This window comes from Micropterus dolomieu, linkage group LG06 (genome assembly GCF_021292245.1).
Source record: "Micropterus dolomieu isolate WLL.071019.BEF.003 ecotype Adirondacks linkage group LG06, ASM2129224v1, whole genome shotgun sequence".
Lineage (NCBI taxonomy): Eukaryota > Metazoa > Chordata > Actinopteri > Centrarchiformes > Centrarchidae > Micropterus > Micropterus dolomieu.
Window position 1 is genome coordinate 25,934,094 of NC_060155.1, and position 21,640 is coordinate 25,955,733.

A 21,640-nucleotide genomic window follows, 5' to 3' on the forward strand; every position below is an offset into this window, starting at 1 on the left:
TTGAACTGAAACTAACTTATGACTATGTGTTTACTCTAACTTATCATATGCTTTGCACTCGCCTGTAACATAATACAAACACAAACAACCCGGAATAGTAAGTGGTGCATTTTTACACAAGCTATGACAAGTTACCAAAAACATAAACATTTATGTATAAACTAGAAAGTCATGGCCTGTATGGGACAAGTGGTGAGCAAACCCACTTCGTCACAGTGACTATTTACTTTTAATACCCAGTAATAAGTAAAGTAATATTATTACTTTTTAAATTAGTAATAAGTAAAAAGTAAGTCATTACAATTTCTGAGTAATTTGCACAACACTGCTGCTAGATATATATAGGTGCTGGTCATATAATTAGAATATCATCAAAAAGTTGATTTATTTCATTTATTCCATTCAAAAAGTGAAACTTGGATATTCTATTCATTCATTACACACAGACTGATATATTTCAAATGTTTATTTCATTTAATTGTGATGATTAAAACTGACAACTAATGAAAATCCCAAATTCAGTCTCTCCGAAAATTAGAATATTACTTAAGTCCAATACAAAAACATATTTAGAAATGTTGGCCAACTGAAAAGTATGAGCATGTAAAGCACTCAATACTCCTTTTGCCTGAATTACTGCAGCAATGCGGCGTGGCATAGAGTCGATCAGTCTGTGGCACTGCTCAGGTGTTATGAGAGCCCAGGTTGTTCTGATAGTGGCCTTCAGCTCTTCTGCATTGTTGGGTCTGGCGTATCACATCTTCCTCTTCACAATACCCCATAGATTTTCTATAGGGTTAAGGTCAGAAGAGTTTGCTGGCCAATTAAGAACAGGGATACCATGGTCCTTAAACCAGGTACTGGTAGCTTTGGCACTGTGTGCAGGTGCCAAGTCCTGTTGGAAAATTAAATCTGCATCTCCATAAAGTTGGTCAGCAGCAGGAAGCATGAAGTGCTCTAAAACTTCCTGATAGACGGCTGCGTTGACCTTGGACCTCAGAAAACACAGTGGACCAACACCAGTAGATGACATGGCACCCCAAACCATCACTTACTGTGGAAACTTTACACTGGACTTCAAGCAACGTGGATTCTGTGCCTCTCCTCTCTTCCTCCAGACTCTGGGGCCTTGATTTCCAAAGGAAATGCGAAATTTACTTTCATCAGAGAACATAACTTTGGACCACTCAGCAGCAGTCCAGTCCTTTTTGTCTTTAGCCCAGGCGAGACGCTTCTGACGCTGTGTCTTGTTCAAGAGTGGCTTGACACAAGGAATGCGACAGCTGAAACCCATGTCTTGCATACGTCTGTGCGTGGTGGTTCTTGAAGCACTGACTCCAGCTGCAGTCCACTCTTTGTGAATCTCCCCCACATTTTTGAATGGGTTTTGTTTCACAATCCTCTCCAGGGTGTGGTTATCCCTATTGCTTGTACACTTTTTTTTACCACATCTTTTCCTTCCCTTCGCCTCTCTATAAATGTGCTTGGACACAGCTCTGTGAACAGCCAGCCTCTTTAGCAATGACCTTTTGTGTCTCGCCCTCCTTGTGCAAGGTGTCAATGGTCGTCTTTTGGACAGCTGTCAAGTCAGCAGTCTTCCCCATGATTGTGTAGCCTACAGAACTAGAATGAGAGACCATTTAAAGGCCTTTGCAGGTGTTTTGAGTTAATTAGCTGATTAGAGTGTGGCACCAGGTGTCTTCAATATTGAACCTTTTCAAAATATTCTAATTTACTGAGATACTGATTTTGGGGTTTTCATTAGTTGTCAGTTATAATCAAAATTAAAAGGAATGAACGCTTGAAATATATCAGGCTGTGTGGAATGAATGTATAACATTATACAAGTTTGACTTTTTGAATGGAATTACTGAAATAAATCAACTTTTTGATGATATTCTAATTATATGACCAGCACCTGTATAACATTAATTACATCAGTATCATGGCATCAGTGGGTGGGATACATTAGGCAGTTAGTGAACATTTTGTTCTCAACGTTGTTGTATTAGAAGCAGGAAAAATGGGCAAGTGTAAGTATTTGAGGGACTTTGACAAGGACCAAATTGTGATGGCCAGAAGACTGGGTCAAAACATCTCAAAACTGCAGCTCCTGTGGGGTCTGCATTGGTCAGCTCCTATCAAAAGTGGTCCAAGGAAGGAGAAGCAGTGAACTGGTGACAGGATCATGGGTGGCCAAGGCACATGTGGAGCGAAGGCTGGCTCAAAACTGGTTTCATCTGCATCAACAATATATACTCCCACCATACTCTCCCTTTCTTAACCCTACTGAGGAGGGGGTTTTTTTCAGCATGGTGGTGGAAGGTTCATGACCTCCAGCCTTATATCAGGATGCCCCTCATTCAAGCTATGGAGGATGCCAGCGACCAAATAGATGCAGTATCTGTGCAAGTGTGGCTTCGCCATTCAAGACCTCGCTGTCTTGCAAGAGAGGACAGGCCAGATCCAGCCAGGCGAAGAGATAATTAGGTTTTTGTGTTTTTTGTACTGTACTTCATGCTTTCCACAATTGGTTTTGCTGAAAATAAATACATATCAGTATGCAGTACTGTGTGTGCTTTGTTTGATCAATATATCCAATACTCCAACAATACTGTATCTCTGAAAAGTCAAATGCAGACTATTTTCATTTGAAAAGTAAGAATTTTAAATGTGATTTAGCATAGCAGTGTTTAACTGGTTCAAACTTAGATTATTTGAACCGTGTGTGTGCCACACGGTGACAAAAATCGGGTTTTTTATAAATTATTGTATATTTTTGAATGGTTTCATTTTGCAAACTATCTGAGGTGTTCTGCTACTTGTGTGAATAGTGTTTTGACAAAATGAGCCCTGCTTTCAAAATCATGCTTAAGCATTCAAAAAAAGCTGTAACTGAAACATCTGCTTATTATGTGATCCCCATGGTTCATATGCTCCTCTCCAGGCCACCCTGCAACAAAAGATCCACACTGACACTCCTATGCATACTACAGAAGTTACACTTAAAAAAAAACTATAGGAAACCACCAGGTTATATTTTTTATTATTATTATTATTATTATTATTATTATATATCTTAACACAAACACATGTAAACATATCTAAAATGCTTCACTTTACACTTTAATGCAGACCTGACGTGTGCACTGTAAACTGTATTATGTAGGATTTAAATGAGTCCAGTACAACCAGAAGTGAAAGTTTCCTGCTGATCATACCTGCACTTCAGTATAGGAATGTGAAGGTGTCAAAGACAGTCCTGCATAGATTATCAGAAACTTTGAATGTTAGAATCATACAGAATGTGTGAAGAACCATGTGTCATATCCGACTGATTAAAAGCTGGATACGTCATAAAAAGGGACACTAGTGTGCATGCAAAAGGTACTCATTGAGAGACTATATTACACTGATGACATGACACACAACAGAAGTTGAGTGTAGCTGAATAAAGTTTCATTCATTTAAATATTATAAAACCATTATTATTGTTATAAAATGTTATATTAATGAGAAAATTAAAGTCCCCTCAGTGCTGCCAGTGGATGCCTGGTCTAGTGCAACAAAATACTCAGAAAAAGCCTCAGTTGGTGGCATCAGTTTGATGCGGAAGGTGCTCCTGTGTTCATCCAGAAAAGCATGAAAGGAGTGTTCATGATACTCTGTTTAAGCTTGAGGTTGATGATCCTGTTGGTGCTGCAGAATGATAGTGCAGATGAAAGCCAGGGCTCTCCTCAGGAAGTACAGCAGGCTCTGAGATGTCTTGCTGTTTAAGCTTAATTAGCATGTAGCTTGGAGTTTATCTAGCTTTCAAAGCCAAAGAATCAGATTTTTCTAATAAAAACTAAAAAGTTATTTTTCTTTGAAGTCAAAGATGCAAAATACTGAAGATGGATTTTGAAGGCTTTCACATGACAAGAGTAATATGTATCTGTGCCAATCACTCTTTCCATCTTTGCTTTCAAAGTGACTAAGTGAGTAATGGTGGGGGGGATCTCAGCAGTGTGCAGTACAGAAGGTGAAAAGACCTTTAGCTGACCGTCATAGCTGATGAAACCCGCTTGGATTTCAAAATCCAAGCACCTCTTCAATGAAATAAACAATTGTTCTATCAGTGTCTGTGTCCTAACCTGCAGGCAGCAACATTACAACACTGACTTATTGGACACTACATGAAGTGTCCTTGAGCAAGACACTGGATCCCTTACAGCTTCAGGCTTCTATTCTGTATTTGACCCAGACCCTTGAGTAAAGAACAACAGAAAAGGTCTTACGCATAGAGATCATTATATAGCTTTGAAGAGATTTGAAAATCTGCTGCAGTGTAATAATACAGTGGTTCTAAATTGTGTTTGGAAGTCAGTTTGTGCAAACTTTAACCTTAAAACTGTATGCAAACCCTGTACATACCTAGGATTAGATGGAAATTGAAAACGATCACTGATGTCCCCAAATAAGTAGTTAAAAAAGAAACATTTGTGACACATCTCCAAAAAACATCATTATGAATGGATGAAATAAATAGTTACTGTCTTTAAAGTTACTGAAACTTGTAATTTTGCTTTCGCAAATAGAAACAAATACAAAGTTCTCTCACACACTCACGAGTTCCCACATGGAGGTGTTAATTATGTCCACAGATCTTATTGCATGAGAACAGTTTCGTACACAATTGGCAATGTTCACTGATGGGAAGCAATTCAGTCTTATTACTAGTGACTCAAACTAATTGGTCTACATTGCCTCCTACTGTCTAGGGCTGGGCAATATTCTGGTTGAGTCAAATACAGCATATAGCTTTGCAGTTTTGAGCCGTCGCAGCAGCTTCTGCATACAACCACAGTAAGCTCAGGGGGAAGTGTGTTGGCACAGATCAATGACCAACAACTTCAGTTAATAACTACTGGTGGGGAGGCACGAGGAAAATGGCGGACATGACCATGTGTGTTTTCTGGCTTTTTATTGCTGTATTTTTATGGCGCCGTGATAAAAGTCAGACAGATCCAACAGTTTGTCAGGCTTTGCAACACTAACTAATGGGGGCGTGGCTGAGCGAAGGGTCAATTAAAGGCCCAGCAGCGTGGTACCAATACAAAACATGAAACGTGCTATGCACAAAAAAACCCAGAAGTAAATTAGATGGAGTAGGCCGTTATTTCCCACAGAAAATCCCACAATGAAGCTTCAGGTTTCAAGTAACAGTTGTAAAGCTAATCTTTGCCCAGACACAAGCCTCTTACTTGAAATTACTTCTTGGTAATCCGGCGGAGTCCTTCTGTGCTGGGATTCCTACGATGGCCGGAGTACTGGATTGGCAGGGGGTCAGGGCACAGCTGATTCTTCGGGTAGCAGCAGAGGGAAAACTTGTGGAAACTGTATCTTCTTCTGCAGGTGTGAGATCTCCTGCGGGATCCAAAAATGTGTTTGATAAACACAAAACTACTCTCAACTGGCAATTCAAACTTTCACCCAGGGAATACAAAGTTCAGCACTGAAAGGGGAACGACAAGGAGCAACTGATGCGTTCTCCTTTCATGGCTTTAGTGACACCATGGCTGCACCGTCGGGGATTCCTGCCATTCCCCGAGGGCTTTGCCAATACAAACCCAACTTAAGTAACCGGTGTGAATCAACAGAGCTTTTGGCACTGTTTTCTTTGTTACAGGCTTTTTGTGTTACCTGCAGGACTCTTGTTAGGGCTTTTTGCTTATATGCAGGCCCCATTTGTCTCCCACAAAAATTAAGTCCCAACATTCACTTTACTTAAAATTTCAATATAAATGCTTCTGAAGGGGTAAAACACTGATGGCAACTGCATGGCAGCTTCTACTGTGACCCTTATCTGTATTACTAGGACATATTTGTCATAGTTCAAAGGTATCTTAAGAACATTTATTGTGCAAAACTGCAATAATAAATAGAAAGAATACAAAACCTTTGTATTTTTCGATTGAAAATATATAATTTTGAAAGAACACATTAATTACCCTATTTCTAGTAGGTTATTTATTATTTCACCACTTTAATTCGTATTTATTTCCAACCTTATTTTAGTGTTTACTCACAAACTACTTGAATCTACTCACCTTGCTTTTGCCCTTCAGTTCTCTTTTCTCGAAACAAACACACACCTACACTTCTGTTTCTCACTGCACACGCACTGGCTTGACCCACGCCACCTCTTTGCTCTCTTCCTGTATGTGTCTGCCCTACTGACTTTCTTTGTCAACGGTTTGTTTTCCTGCATTGTGGATTTATTTCACCTGCGATTCCGTTTTTCACAACAGCAGGTGAGCCACGTGTGGAAGAAGCTTGTTGGTACTGATGTAGCCTATCGAAACGATCAAAACCAACATGGTACTGAATCGGCACCAACAGGTACACTTACAAGTTTTTACAAAACAATGGCATAAGTAGGTCTTCATTAAATCGGAGACTCTGTGTGTATGTGTGTTTCTCTGCTGAGCATGTGTGATTGTCAGTAAACCACACAGAAGGGTAGAGCGTCCACTAGATAATCATTTTCAGGGCAAATTCATACCTTTGAAACGTCTGCCATGTTTAATATTAATTATATTAATTATATATATATAAAATGGAAAATAAGGGAAAGCATCAGGCACCACTTTATATCAAATTTATGCCATTATTTGTTACCTTCTAAACAAAAAAATTTATTTACCCAAAGCATTCAAGCAGTTGATTTAAGCCAAAGAACACAGCTAGAATTATGGATATCTGTGTCTCAGTAAGAGAGGTGCACTGACGGACTCATCTATACAAAGAAGCCTTCCGTGACGGCCCAGTATATAGTCTAAGCATCGAGGGGAGCTTTTCCTCTTCACACTTCTCTGACTTTAGCTCAGCTTCTTAACCTCAACTGCATGAATGAATCAGCCACACAATCTACCCTCACAACAAAATATTTTTCTTTCTTAACATTTTCAGCCTGTAGATATAAGAATGGTATGGTATAAAAACTTTTTCTCTCAAATATCAGTCACTCCTACAAGTTTGTTTCAGTAGCTTACAAGTGCTCAAGACTCTTTCTGCCAAACTAGACATTAGCAGGTTCAGTAACAGCATAAAATATGTTGTATGCACTGTATTAAAAGGACAGAAACAACATACTGTAGCTCCAATGAGGCTTGGACAGTGTACAAATGGCTCACTGGAAATGCTGCTGCACCTTGCTAAAAAAATAGTTAGTTTTACCTTGATTTAAACTATGCTCAAATTGTACTTTTGTAATCAACAGCTCAACACTGGCCATAACTATGAATTAAGTACCCAAGTTGTAATAAACAGAATTCACTATTAACACGAAGAGGAGAAATACCCCAGAATTTCACAAAGACAGCAAAAGAAACAGAAAATAAATTAGTTATATAACTTTTTGTCTTTGTCATTGGGAAAGGGTAACAAGTAATTTCCAGTTTTGAAAAAAAATGTATTTAGTTGTGTGGGAGCAAATTTTGGTGTTTATGGTGACTATTACAGTGCCCTCCTAGCTTCCAGGTTGTGCACTGAAAAACCCTACAAATGGATCAGAAGTGTGTCTGGTTTTCGATCACCCCAAAAAGGCTCATGATACTCCATTACTCAGCGACCTCCACTGGCTCCCCATGGCCTCCCGAATCAAATTTAAGTCACTAAACGTGAAACACAAAGCCCAATGTGGTCAACTGTACTAAATAATAGCAACACTAACATAACTGGAGCCTTTTCTACACACAGTGACCACTGGGTCCGCATCCATCTAATACAAGCTTACGTTCCTTCTCAGCCACTGTGCTCCTCCAACAAATGCTGTCCCTCTCTAACTTTTGTACATCCTGACACTCATATCTTCAAAAAATACAATAAATTATCATTTCTATGCCAACTTCCTGTAACAGCCAATGACCCCTCCCAGTTGGTGAAACTATAGAACCCCTTGTCCATGACTGAATGTGCAACAACTGCCTATTTGAATACCCAGAAGACTCACTTGTTGGTACAGCTTTAAGTAAGTCAGTTCTCATGGATTTTTCTATTAATCTTGACAGCTGTACAAAATCTCAGAGCAATTCAGGGATAGTTTTGATTCCTCTCTTACCTCTGAGCCAGGTTTGACTAAATTCAAACAGACATCCTTGTACATACTTTTATAACATCTAGTATCAACCACAGCAATGCACTTTTCTCTGGCCAACCCATGAAAGCAAGAAGAGGTCTTACGTTGGTCCAAAACACAACTCCCAGAGTCCTGACAAGCACTAAGACATTTAATAATTTAACACCTGTCCTATTGTCTTGTATCCTGTTGTTCCATTCTTAAATGTACTGCTAAACATCAACCTGCTAACATTGTCATTATGAGCATATTAGCATGCTAACATTATCATTCCACTCACTGTGCCTTACAGCCTCACACAGTTGTTAATGCAGCTAGACACTTGTTTTCATTTACCTACACATAGGCTGAAATTGCAAAATAGTGAACACTATCAATTAAGTTCACTGATGAGGTGAATCCATCTAGCTGTTTTTTCCCTTATTGATTTCCTTTATTAAATCTATAATCACAATGTAGATGTAGACAAAGAGAAGCTGTATAACACAATATCATGAGTATTGTATTATGGGTCTATTATATGTATTTTTTTCAGTTTGGACATGTAAATAATGCCAGCCAGCAGGCTTAAACCCCAGCCCTTCAGTTGAGATGTGATCTCACTAACCACTTCATAGTCTCCATCAATTATTTCAAAACATGCCTTAATTTTTGCACGCTGCCTCAGCTCATCACTGTCTGCTTGTATATTGAGTCCACATACTTAAGCCTCACTGTCTGAATGGACCAGAGAAGCTGGAGGTTGAGGCATTTGGGGAAAAAGAGCAATGAGTTTTCCATGTTTATGGCCCATAGCATTATTGTAGTTGACACTGAGAATAGGGCGGTGGTAAATGTAGTGACTTTTATTTCTTAACCAATCAAATCAAATAGACAGCCATTGATGTAGAACAGCCATAACCCTGGAATGCATACCTCTTTAACTTTTGGAGAACAGACATAAAAGAGATAAAGGATGTAAAGAAGAGTATCCAAGTGCCGATTAAATATTAACAACACTATTAATCAATGTGCCAGAGCAGCAATTGGTATTGACTGAATGATTCCACAGTGCAGCATCCTTTTAACAAATGCAGATTCAGAGACAACAATTACCATTTATCGACTTGAGTAGAAGCAATTACACCCCCACATAATAGATTGAAAAATATTATTGTACTGTAGATTACAATGAAAAACCAACACACTTTTGGAACGACACAATTGAATGTTGAAGAATAATATGGTGCACATGAGTAGGAATAATACTGTATTTCCTGCGGCACCAATCAGTGTTTTTACATTAATACATTGATCAAATGACTATGAATAATGTAAAAGGTTTTACTTGTGATTGCCAACCCTACAGTTCCTTTCAACTCTCATGTTGATTGATTATGGTGCCCAACTTTCTTTTTGGTTCAGTTTTACCGCTCTCATCAACCCTGCTTCCAGCCATGTTCAGTAACGAAGCTCCGATAAACCCACAGTGCACCACCTGCTTATCATCAAATGGCAGACAGTACAGTGAGCAACTTAAATATAATAAATATGAGGAATAAATATGGTCAACCACAGTCGCTCTGACTTCATCAGTTACGATATTCCTGACTCTCCTCCATCTTCCTCTTCCTGGTTCTCTCCTTTTCCCCGATCCTACTGATCCTGCCCTCTCCTCCTCCTCATCCTCCTCTAATTCTCAACCCTCTAAAGCCTCGATTGTTGGCCAAACCAAATGTTTACCTATAGCCTATTTACATGTAGTGCTCCAGCTCTGATTGGTATGTGAACTAAAAATCAGAAACTGTTTTCGGACGTGAAATGCCAGTTGGCATAAGAGTGCAAAATATAGTAATGTTTACGTTTTTGACAGAATTGTGTTATTGAATTGCAAAATGAGTGTAAAGTAATGAGATCAGTTTTAAGGGTTGCAAAAGAGTGTTAAAAATTACAAACTGAGTGTAAAGCAGAGAACATGCATTCAGTTTGGCACACTTGGTAAATTATATTGCTACAAGTGTTAATGGTTTCAGAAATAGCGGTACAAGAATGACTATTAGTGTTTAAGCATTTAGAAAAAAAAACCCTAACAGCATGAACAATTTTTTTCTCTCACAAAACTCATCTTCCTTCATATAACTAGGAAACTGGCTAAATAGTGCGCCACAGTTTTAGGCAGGTGTGGAAAAAATGCTGTAAAATAAGAACACTTAAAGTGGTGGTATTATGCTTGTTTTGGCTTTTCCCCTCTCCTTTATTGAGTTCTCTCTCTTTTTTGTGCATGTAACAGGTTTGCAAAGTGAAAAAGCCCAAAGTCCAGCCCAAAGGGAGTTCCCATCTCCCACAGAAAGCTCTGCTCTGAACCACTTGAAAACAGCTCGTCTGTAGTCCAGCCCTTCACTTCCTTGACTTGTGACAATGAAAACGCGTCATAAAGCTTGCCAAGCAGCTAGGGGGTCAGGCACACCCTCAAACCAAGCTAATCTGAGCGGAGGCCTTTGGCTCCACTCGCCTTTGTTTGGTTTCCCATTGTAGAAATGTTGTACCTGCACCTGCTTCCAGCTACTTTTTTTCGTGTATCACCTCACGAATTGAACATTACGTCACGGCAGTTGTGTGTGAGGTTGTTATCTCTGGGTACAATGGAAAACGGAGCAGGGCCGAGTAGAGTTGAGTCTATCGATTTGCGCTATGGTAGCATTTTTCGGCAAGGCAGCATAGATCGTCAGAACACCGGCAACAGTTCAACGGCAACAGTTCAACGTTTGATGGTAAGATGTGGAACAATGATGTTGTGTGGCTGTGGACTGGTAATAACTTATACCATCTGCTAGGTTAAGGTCGCAGTCTGAAGCGGCTTTGCTTTGGATCACACTACCTTGTTTCTTACGACCCGCCCTTCTCTGCTTCTGATTGGCTAGTAGTCCTTACCTGGGAACTGCGCATGTACAACTCCCAACAAAGATTTTGTACAAGTAAGATGCATCACTCTGTAGCTCAAGAGCGGCGCGTACAACACACAGGGTGAAAAGAGGAGCTGCAGCAATGTGCAGTATGAGAAAAATATGTTGTTTTTTGAAAATTAAACCATGTAAACCTGTTCAGGTACAACCCCTAATTAAGATTTTGAACATGAAAATGAGCATAATACCACCTCTTTAAAAAATAGGCATCTTAATAGATTATATTTATAAATGAACAAAATGCAAAGTGAGTGAAAAATATAAATCATATCAATATTTGGTGTGGCCACTGTTTGCCTTCAAAACTGAGGAGACTGAACAAAAGGACATATCAAGAAAGTCTTTTTGCTGTAGTGAGTTTTATAAACTCCCAAATTCTCATTTTTGTCTTGATATCTAAGACATTTTGTTTGATCATATTGACACAAATCTGAGGTGAAGTGGTGAGGATGTGGACGTGCTTGAGGAATCTAGGCAAAAGAGTTTTAAGATCTGTTTGATTAAAATGCCCAGCTACAATCACTAAAATATATTGAATACTGCAAAGAAAAGTGAATTACAATGTTATCTGACCCTAAAAAGAGAATTCACACTGGCAATTTACCTGAGCACAATAAAATATCCTAAACTAATGCTGACAACATACAGACTGAGTGAACACAGCCTGGCCATAGAAAAGGGTCGCCACAGACAGAGCTGGCTACCAGAAGAGGAAAGACTCTGCTTCCAGTGTGACAGAAGACAGGTAGAGACAGAGCTGCATTTTCTAACCTCATGCTCTAAATATACACTGCTCAAAAAAAATAAAGGGAACACTTAAACAACACAATGTAACTAATGTAATGCTGTTGTGCAAATGGAATAGACAACAGGTGGAAATTACAGGCAATTAGCAAGACACCCCCAATAAAGGAGTGGTTCTGCAGGTGGTGACCACAGACCACTTCTCAGTTCCTATGCTTCCTGGCTGATGTTTTGGTCACTTTGGATGCTGGCGGTGCTTTCACTCTAGTGGTAGCATGAGACGGAGTCTACAACCCACACAAGTGGCTCAGGTAGTGCAGCTCATCCAGGATGGCACATCAATGCGAGCTGTGGCAAGAAGGTTTGCTGTGTCTGTCAGCGTAGTGTCCAGAGCATGGAGGCGCTACCAGGAGACAGGCCAGTACATCAGGAGACGTGGAGGAGGCCGTAGGAGGGCAACAACCCAGCAGCAGGACCGCTACCTCCGCCTTTGTGCAAGGAGGAGGAGGAGCACTGCCAGAGCCCTGCAAAATGACCTCCAGCAGGCCACAAATGTGCATGTGTATGCTTAAACGTCCATGAGGGTGGTATGAGGGCCCGACGTCCACAGGTGGGGGTTGTGCTTACAGCCCAACACCGTGCAGGACGTTTGGCGTTTGCCAGAGAACACCAAGATTGGCAAATTCGCCACTGGCGCCCCGTGCTCTTCACAGATGAAAGCAGGTTCACACTGAGCACATGTGACAGACGTGACAGAGTCTGGAGACGCCGTGGAGAACGTTCTGCTGCCTGCAACATCCTCCAGCATGACCGGTTTGGCGGTGGGTCAGTAATGGTGCGGGGTGGCATTTCTTTGGGGGGCCGCACAGCCCTCCATGTGCTCGCCAGAGGTAGCCTGACTGCCATTAGGTACCGAGATGAGATCCTCAGACCCCTTGTGAGACCATATGCTGGTGCGGTTGGCCCTGGGTTCCTCCTAATGCAAGACAATGCTAGACCTCATGTGGCTGGAGTGTGTCAGCAGTTCCTATGGACTGGCCCGCCCGTTCCCCAGACCTGATCATGTCTCGCTCCATCCACCAACGCCACGTTGCACCACAGACTGTCCAGGAGTTGGCGGATGCTTTAGTCCAGGTCTGGGAGGAGATCCGTGAGGAGACCATCCGCCACCTCATCAGGAGCATGCCCAGGCGTTGTAGGGAGGTCATACAGGCACGTGGAGGCCACACACACTACTGATCCTCATTTTGACTTGTTTTAAGGACATTACATGAAAGTTGGATCGGCCTGTATTGTCGTTTTCCACTTTGATTTTGAGTGTGACTCCAAATCCAGACCTCCATGGGTTGATAAATTTTATTTCCACTGATTATTTCTGTGTGATTTTGTTGTCAGCACATTCAACTATGTAAAGAAAGGAGTATTTAATGAGATCATTTCATTCATTCAGATCTAGGATGTGTTATTTTAGTGTTCCCTTTATTTTTTTGAGCAGTGTAAAAACAATGAGAAAAACACTTCGCAAACATTTTCCAGAATCAGACACACAAACTCCCCTATTTACTGTGAGAAATGCCAGAATGCCAAATCATGGCTTATTTTTATTATATATTATTTGTTTATTTTAACATCTAACACATTAACATTATCTAACACACACACACACACACATTTACTGTTTTATTTAGGCTACTTTATTTAATGAAATGTATGAAATGAATTGTTCTTTTGTAATTCATTTGTAGCTTTGGCACTATCATTGTTTTACATTCATGCCAACAAAGCCACCAGGCTGTTTTGTCATTTGATTGCTTATGACCTCATACAGTTCATGGAGGGTATTTTTTGAATTTGCATCTGGAGGAATGATAATAGTAACAACAAAAACACTGGATTCCGCCTCTTCTGGGGCCCGCTTCAGAAAGCGGGATTAACTTTGAGTATGTTAAGCCGAGATGAGGGAAACTCATCACTTTTCTGTTTCAGAGGCTGAGATCAGATAAACCCTAAATCAGTAACTCCGGCAACTGATGCTGTGAGTTTCTCTCCAACTCCTCTCCTCATGCATAGCCTGAAGCTGCTGTCTGACACACCCTTTCATTTCCTTATTCATACATCTTATCAAAGCAGAGGTTTTAAAAAAAAATAAAAATCGAAATCCTGGTTTGATATTAGTTCCTTATCCAAACATGATCTTTTACATGACCGTTTTTATGACAAATTTGTCATCAATTTATGGACAGAAACTGCAATCTCTGGACATCATGGATCCTCAGCTCAGACTAAAATCTATAAGCTGTACTGTCCTTTATAACACTGACTGTGGACATTAAGGCAGCTATCAGATTTACATTGGGCTACATTACTGCAGTAATCACTGTTAAAATCAAACTAATCTGTATGAAGCTGTAAATAATCAATGAACAATCATCTATCTTATAGTGATTAGTTGCGCTGATTGGAACATTCTGAACATAGTTATGTATGAGATAATGTGAATATTTCTGAATGAGGATGGCTTCGGTGCAGCTGAAACAAATGAATGTAGTTTAAAAGTAAGTTTTTGAATATTAGCCGCTTATAGTTTTAATGTTTTGACAGCATTTCATTAAATGCAAAATGAATTTTATTGTAAAATGGACATCTAAAACTTTACAGTCAGTTTGAACCTGCATTTTCAACTGCAAGAGAATAATTAATACCCTACTGACTGTGGCTTTCCAATCACAAGTCCATGAGTAGACTTGTATATATACACTTATGTGTCTTATATATTTGATCTATATTATCATCTTCAGTTATTGCCACCCGTCAGGTTAGTGCTGAATAAATATAGCCTACCTTTTTAAAAATCGCATGTAATACGCTATAGGAGAATTCCAGCAATTTTCATTCAAAATTCCAGTCTGGTAAATGCTGAATGAGCTACACTGAATAAAATGTAATGTTGTTACCTTGCTCCTGCGTTTTAAGATAAATGTCATGGTCTGCGTTATATCATATTTCTAGCACCACTGGAATTAAAATGGAGGCTCTGCGTTTATTTACCCATTGTTGCATTGGTGAATCGTAGTATCAGAGATCCAGTGATGCTGGCTTTTTTTCATCCCCATGCAGGCGCTTCCATCAGGTTCACCATACCCTGAGTTGATTAAACTAATTTTGATCAGCTGTTCTGGAATCGAAAACTCAGTTTCCCATTTCAGGCTCAGTCAACTCAGAGCTCAGGTTTAAGCTCATTACAATAGCTTGATCCGCAGCTCAGTAAAGATGAGGGTACAGCAGTCAATGTGTCAGGATTGTGCCATGTGCTCATGCAGGTATTAGGTTTTAGGACCCAAATGCAGGACACGTAACTTGGCAGGTTGAGTCTTTTGAGTATTTTAATCAACTTAGAGTCGCTTACACAAATAATCAATATGAAGCAGTCCAAATTTAACCAAGGAAATCCACTAAATGAAGGTAATCCAGAGATCAGCAAAATGCAAAGTCCATCAATAGAAAAAGGGCAGACAGGTCTACCAATAGTTTCCAGATATGTAGCTAAGCAAAAAGATGCTCACAGCCGTTTCTAACAACAGACCAGCAAGTACAGAACAGAAATGACAACCATTTACACGCTGGCAAACAACGACGGCAGGAGCACAAACCGATACCAATCAGGGCAGAACAGACACACATGAAGGCCGGGTGATTAACAGGGGAACAGACAGATAAGCCATAGTCTAATAACTAAACAGGCAGAGAGGCAAATTAAACCCCCAAAACAAGGATCAAGGACGTAAAAATACAAACGTTGGGGCTGGCTTGTCTGGACGAGAGATAGCGTGAGCAGGGAATGCCTCTGGGTCCGCTGCGCAGTAAACGATCCCCGCACTCTCTTCCAGTGTTGATAAGTGTATTTCTGTCATAATCGTACGTGTTTCAGTAATAAGGGTGAAAAAAAACTTAAGAAATTCAAAGCAAACTTTTAGGGGTGCTCCACCGTTACGGCGACAGCACAGATATTTTATGGGTACTGAAGGGGTTGCAGCCCCCCTTCTTCCCGTGTCCATGTCTCTACATATTGAGTGAAAAAAAAAAAAAAAAAAAAAAAAAAAACTGGCCTAGTTTATTTTAAAAGTTGGTGAATTCAGTTCTTGCATGCCAGTCAGGACCCATCAACTGAAATGTGTAACATAGCTTAGAACAACAGGCAAACAACACAGAAAGACTGAAAGCTCCAACCAAAATGCTCTGTGGGAACGGGCGCTGTATTTTATTGTGTGTGAAGTTAGTATAGTTAGTTAGTAGTAAAAAAAAAAAAATACCTCATTAATAAAGAACCTGGTTCTGAGTTTGTGTGTCTGAAATATACGTTCACAGTGCATAAGTCAAGGACTCTGTTGCAACTTAATGTTTTATTTTGTGTCTTATAGAGTGTAATGATTCATGTGTTTGTGACATAGCTTTTTCATGCATTTTGTCTCTCCCAGGGCTCCAAACCCTGTGGTTATCTCCACTTGTGTTTTGTTTGCCATCACACCTCCTACTAGTCTGCAGCAGCCTGCAGAGTGTAAATTGTCATTATCACCTCGCAGTTCAGAAATACCCACACAAACCCTATGGCGTAGAACATCTGAGGCTTCAGAGAGTTTTTCAGACTGAGAGCTTGCTAAGAGCATCACAAAACAGTGGTGGAGCGGGAGGGTAGCTTCTTGAGCTCCAGCCCTGAATTTTGTCTCAAAAGCCCTGAATCATGCAGGTTTTTAAAATTATTTCAACTTTGTAATCAACAGAGGAAAATTTCCATTACTGGGGAAATATCGGCATAACGTTGTCATAGAGTGTTGTTGTCTTATTGTGTCTGTTTAATTCACTTGTGTCACCTCAGTGAGCACACCTTCAACCAACTTGAACTTTGGAAACAAAGATTTCACAAGAAAAAAACAAACAAAAAAAAAAAAAAAAAACAGCCAACATTCACAAAAAATGGAGCATAATCAGCAAGTAAATGGGACATGTGTTGTTTCATCCGTAGCTAGGCTAGTAGCAGTGAGTGATTTGGTTAACATTAGCTTAGCATTAACTCGCTAGTACAGATAAGCAGATGATACAGAAGATCCGAATCTTGTTTAACTTTTGTTGTGCTGAAGCTTCTGTCGAATAAAGAATATGACTAATGACGTTCCTTTTGATGATAATTTAATGTAGTAAAAAGTAATGAATTTAATCACTTTCCAATCACATTGCGACTCATTAAATGCCGGGAAAAAACAAACCATGAATTTTAAAGGTGTGGTAGTGCTTCGGCCCTAGTCTTGAACGCTGCTATAGGTTTAACAAGCCACCAGATGTCACCGTGTTTGCTGAGTAAATATTCGTCGTCTAATATTTAATTCAGAGTATTGAAGACAATTGATTTGGCATTTATTTGTTATTTGTTATTAGAGTAGCCCAGATTTTTATGACATGGATTCAGATGTAGCTTATTTGTCAACTAAACATTCATTCTGTGAACTCTAGTAGTTGTATAACAAAAAAAGTTTTTGGGAGTAGTGATGCTGTTTACACAAAATTCTACCTGCCCTACCTATGTTATTTAAAAAACAGAAACATCAGACAGTTTTTGCCCCTTTTCAGGAGGCAGGAGTGATCACCCTCAACATGTTGTGTTATGGTTTCACAATGATAAAGACAGTTGGAAAGCAAAATAACATGTAAGCTCTGCAGGATGATATTTTCATCTGTCATGATTTTCCCCAAATTATGTAAATATTTTTAGGCATACTATTATCTCAAACAGCTAGAAAAATAGTGCATATAGCTGCCGTAAATGGGAAAACAATCTCCCAAGTGGGGGAACATCCCCGAACCCCAGCATGTTTGGGCTAAGCCCCAAATGTATTTATCTGTTAATATTGTTATTAAAAGGTATTTTGGGGCCTTATTTGCAGATATGTGCAATGCATTTGGGGGGGGGGTAATGCAGCCTGTCCCATTGTTATATCTTATCAAACTTGACTACAACTTTCAAGTAGTATTTGCTTATTTAAGACTTATAGCTGCAGAGGCAGCAGTATGCCCTGGCCTTGTGTTCTGACCTTGGAAATATTCGAGCTGAGCAAAAAGTTGCTGCTACCTCACCATATCCTGGTGTTGACTCATGCACAGCTCAAAGGGTAACAATTGATTTGTATCTGGTGGAGGTATAAGTTTTGACAAAAATGTGGGTACATCATGAGAACATTGTAGGGTTGTGTCTAACCCATGTCACTGATATATCAGTCAATAACATAATTTGTTATAGAGCATTTCAGCACAAAACAGCAGAAGATGGAGCAGTTGGTGGTTGCATCTACAGGTCAGGCTGTACACAAACTGAGCTGATGATTAAGTTAAATGCACCAACTCTTCTGTCTTGCTCTTCTTCTGCTGCTGCGATGATATTCATACTGACGATACAGCTAGCTTCTTCCTAAGAACTTACATTGTACATTCTATACTTCCTGCTTCTTCTTATAGCTTGCTTACTGAGGAGTTTTGTTGGTGTAATATGGTGCTGTAAAGCATTATGTCGTTGTCAGCGATAGATTTCCTGCCCAGGTTACACAGCGCTAAAGTAAGCACTCTGGGCCCAGAGTGACAGAGATACCATTATCCCAATTACAAATCAGTTGTTAATCTTTTCTGCCACTGATATCCCATTCAAAGTGTATCCACACGTGCAAAGATAAAGGAAATTACATTAAGCATTCAATATTCACTCTCTCCTTGTTCACCTTCCACCTTTCTTTCTCTACACGTCTCTTTCATCCTCTCCGTCTGTTTCACCTCTTCCCCTCCATTCTCCACAGTGGTGGGATACGGTGTTTTGCCCCTACATGCCATTCTGATGTAGTGTGAAGTAAGCGTTGGTCGGGCTTAGGCACAATTGCTAATGAAAACAAATTGAGGAGGACCTGATGGGAGGCTCAAGGTCACCTGGGGGGATCATTTCAGAATGTAGTTTTATTGTTGATCCAGTAATGAGAGAAGGGACCTGGATTACAGAACTGAATGAATACTCCCCACCCGTCCACTGTTCACAGCTCAATCATCACTCTGACTTCATGCTCTAACCGCTGTACCTCTGCTGCGCAGGTACTCTCACCACATTTTTATCACTTGTGTGCTAACACAATATGTCTGTAAAATCAAAAACTGTAATGCGGCTACAGTTTTCCCCAGTACACAACCTACTATATATCCCTGACATTTGTGTGCATTCACAGTTTGGTTATAAAACATCTAATTGAGGGCTGGGCCTGATGCCAAAAATTACTGAATAGGTTCAATGATCTGATAAAGACCGCCTTTGCTGGTCATGGTGCTGATATTTGAAGTGGCCCGAGTGACTGGTGAGAGCAAAGCCACGTAGCCAATCAAGTATGTACAAAACAAACATTTTATTACAATGTACTCCTATAGACAATGCTATAGAAACTCAACTCTTGATATAACCCGGAGCAGACGTCTTCAGTACTAAGATGAAATGTCTTCAAGTTTCTTCAACCAAGTCCAGTCGCTAATGACTAACCTTTTTAAAATGTGCATTATATACAATTATATGGGTTGTACACTGAACAAAATTATAAACACTTTTGGCCCCATTCATCATGATCTAAGACTTTCTGTGTACACAAAAGGCCTTTTTCTCTCAAATAATGTTCACAAATCTGTCAAAATCTGTGTCAGTGAGCACTTCTACTTTACCGAGATAATCCATCCACCTCACAGGTGTGGCATATCAAGACAGCATGGGTATTGCACAGGTGTGCCTTAGGCTTATTATTTATTAATTTGTTTATTTCTCCACCGGTACTGTTAGAGACCCCCACGAAGCTCAGGTTATAACTCAAACCTTGTGTGCTTTCCATAATGAGACCTATGTTGCAAAAATACTGTATGGGGATGTGTAAACACCAGCGCAAGTGTATTAAGGAGATGGCACTGAAATATGAAATGAATGAAATGTTTAAAGTCGTCTCCGTGGTAACCAGAGACTCCTTGCATTTAGTTTTGCACATTTCTGAAGATAATCTGCACCCGAACAACGCATTACTTATTCTTCAAACGGACAAGAACATTCCTCTTCCATGTACATTTACTCATTTGGCAGACACTATTATGCAGAAATAGTCACATTATAAATTCTATCCAGTGTTTGAACCCGGACCTGTTCAATGTGGAACGGCCACACTGCCGCAGTACTACTGTATAGACGTGCCATTTGAAGTAATCCGCTATTACTAAACGTCTCTCTCATTGTCAATTTTGTATCAGTGTTGTGGCTTTTGTATTAGTGTTGTGGCTACAACACAATGGAGAGCACTGTAACACAAGATGGAAACATGACAATGATCTGTGTGACATAATCTGACAGTTGGTCTGTGGACATGTAACCATGGAACTGTTACCAGAATTGAGTACCCTGACCATTTATTATATACTGTATATGTACACACACCGGCCAGTTTATTAGGTACATCTTGCTAGTAGAAGGTTGGACTCCCTTTTGCCTTCAGAACTGCCCTAATTCTTCGTGGCATATTTTCAGCAAGGTTGCATCACACAGTCTTTGTCAGCTGCACATACCTGATGCAAATCTCCCATTCGACCACATCCCAAAGGTGCTCTATTCTTTCTTTTCCTCTGCATAGTACCAGCTCGACTCGGCTGGCCTTGACTCTACTCGCATTTGTTTGGTTTTCCATTGTGGAAAAGTTGTACCAGTACCTGCTTCCAGGTACTTTTTTTCATGTCACCTCCGTCGAGATGATATGAAAAAAAGCGAGCTGAGGTGATACTAAGATGTGACAGAGGCCAGCAACAGGAAGTTTTATATTTTACAGTTTTCGTCTGTAATTTCATCACTAAATCCACTTCTGACAAGTTTTAATGTGAGAAATCATCTGTGTAAATTTCGAATATTGACAGTTTTACGAGAAGTGACAGCGGAACAAAAATGTGCTTGAATATTTTCGGAGTTGAGGAGCTCCGCAAGTGGCTGTGGGGGAAGCCTGCGGCAGCATGCAGGGGAAGCGTGTGAGGCCAGCCGCCCGCTCACAGAGCCCTCTGCTCCCGCCGTCACACAGACCGCTGCAGCAACAACGGCAGAGGAAAACACAGCTGGAAGGTTTTCATACTGCTTATCTGTCTGAGGAATGTTGAAACGTTTAACTTAAAAAAAGAGAAAGCTGTGTGGATCGCTGGTAGTGTGTGTTGCATTGAAAATTACGTTGCAGCAGTTGTGTGTGGCATCGCTATGATGACCAGCTACATTGAGAGCTACTATCACTGGGTATTATCTGCAATGAAAACCGAGCACGGCCAAACCGAGTCGAGTAGACTCAGAGAGTTGAGCTGGTACTAGTAATGGAAAAAGAAAATATCCCCCACATCATTACATCACCACAACCAGCCTTATTGATACAAGGCAGGATGGATCCATGCTTTCATGTTTGCGAAATTCTGACCCTATCATCTGAATGTCACAGCTGAAATCGAGACTCAGACCAGGCAACGTTACTCCAACATTTTTTTCTTGTCTTTTTCTTACCATTCTCTGTAAACCCTATAGATAGTTGTGCATGAAATCACAGTAAAACAGCAGTTTCTGAAATGCCCATCTGGCACCAACAACCATGCCACTTTCAAAGTCACTTAAATCCCCTTTCTTCCCCATTCTGATGCTCAGTTTGAACTTCAGCAAGTTGTCTTGACCACGTCTACATGCCTTAATGCACTAACTTGCTGCCATGTGATTGCCTGATTAGCTATTTGTTTTAACAAGCAATTGAGTAGGTGTACCTAA

The 21,640-nt window shown here is 40.2% G+C and overlaps 1 long non-coding RNA gene across 2 annotated transcripts in view; it reads right to left on the minus strand.

Moving 5' to 3' along the window:
* Positions 1-21,640, minus strand: part of LOC123971863 — a 102,393-nt gene that overhangs the window by 45,581 nt on the left and 35,172 nt on the right. For both annotated transcript variants that reach the window (XR_006825314.1, XR_006825313.1), the window contains exon 2: positions 5,244-5,406. This is a non-coding gene — a long non-coding RNA (uncharacterized LOC123971863). The remainder of the gene's footprint in view (positions 1-5,243; positions 5,407-21,640) is intronic.